Below are 1828 nucleotides of genomic sequence, written 5' to 3'. Positions count from 1 at the left end.
CTGTTATTATACATGCACTGTGAGTGATGCGGGCAAGTGCAGTGGGACTCTGTTGTTATACATGCACTGTGAGCAATGCGGGCAAGTGTGAGCAATGTGGGCAAGTGCAGTGGGACTCTGTTATTATCCATGCACTGTGAGTGATGCGGGCAAGTGCAGTGGGATTCTGTTGTTATACATGTACTGTGAGTGATGCGGGCAAGTGCAGTGGGATTCTGTTATTATACACGCACTGAGTGAGACCGGCAAGTGGGCGCTGAAGAAGACCGGAGAGTGCAGTGTCACAGCGTTAGTTCAGGACCTGCTGTGGCCAAGATTCCCTATCAGTTATATCTGGAGTGAAACCCTACCTGTGACAGGATGGCCTGTGGGAGCTTCCTGATGACCTGAAGGCAAATACTTTCCAATGAAATTCCATTATGGAGAGTTACCTCTTCGCCAGCCCCTGGGGCCCACAGATTCATCTGCCCACACAGTAAATTCACCTGGCTCCAAGCGAACAGGAACTCAGAAACAGGTTTCAGCAACTGCAGTCACTCATTCTCCAGACATTCCCTGAGCCAGCCAGGTGGGAGGAGGTCAGATTACAGATGTTGGCAGTCCTGGCTTTCAATTTGAGATCTACTCTTGCCAGCTCTGGGAACCCAGACCCGTTTACTACTGTCAAGTGCCAATTTCTCCATCTATCAAATGGGAAGAGCTGCTAAAGATGGGGAATATGGCGAGGCTTTAGAGGAAACAGGCTCAGGGTTTGGCAGCTATAAATGGCATGGTCCCTCTACTGTGTGCATAGATGCCCTTGCTGGAATCCTCACCTCGTCTACAAGGCGTATCTACACTTTGACCATGACCAACCACCAGGAGGGAAAGGAAGGACTTCCAAGGCAGAGGCTCAGGGTAAATGCAAGCCCCTGCTCCCTGGATTCCACCCAGCACTTCCCTCCAGGAACTGGCTCGCTCCGAGGGGCGTGGCTGGGAGGAGCAGAAATAAAGCTCCACAAGTCTGTGAGCTATAAAAACTCAGGAGGCTTGGGCTCCTGTATAAATAGTCGAGTCTGCTCCCCGGCTGTGAGAACTGGAAACCTGCACTCCCTGGCACAGCTGGGCCTGCATGCTCACAGAAAGGTAAGCCTGGGTCTCTTAAATATTTCTTAAAACAAATAATATATATGTATATATGTATATATACACACATATATTTCATATATATATTATATATATAAAATATATATAGTTGCTGTTGTTATTGTGTGTATGATTGCAGGGGTGGGGACTTGTATACTGAGAGCGGAGGACAGCTTGTACTTGTAGGAACTGGTTCTCTCCTTCCACCTTTACAAGAGCTCTGCGCATGGAACTCAGGTTCCTTTGAACTCAGGTCATCAGTTTTGCATGGCGAGTGCCTCCACCTGCGGAGCCATCTTGTCAGCCCCCTTCTTAAAAGTTGCTTTCCCCACCCTGCTTCTCAGCTGCTGGGCCTCCCTGGATCTGGATAGCACTGTGGAGCCAAGAGAACTGTATCCCAATGCCCCGAGACCCAGGTGTGTCCCTGGCTTATCTAGCCTGCCTAACCCCTCATTGCTCCAGTCCAAACTCTAAGGGCCTTTTCCTTTCCCAGCCCTATAGGTGGGCAGAGACCTGGACAGAAGCGAGTTCATAGCCATTTCCTGGACTTTTCCTACTTTTCAGAAAAATTTTCTCTCTCTCTCTCTCTCTCTCTCTCTCTCTCTCTTTCTCTCTCTCTCATTTTTTTTTAAATAAAGCACAGATAATAGGAAGGGTGTGGTCCATACCAAAACTTTGGTTGCATACCAAACTTTGTACAGTT

The sequence above is a fragment of the Microtus ochrogaster genome, unplaced genomic scaffold, assembly GCF_000317375.1.
Source record: "Microtus ochrogaster isolate Prairie Vole_2 unplaced genomic scaffold, MicOch1.0 UNK5, whole genome shotgun sequence".
NCBI lineage: Eukaryota > Metazoa > Chordata > Mammalia > Rodentia > Cricetidae > Microtus > Microtus ochrogaster.
Note: the sequence above shows the minus strand (reverse complement) of the source record.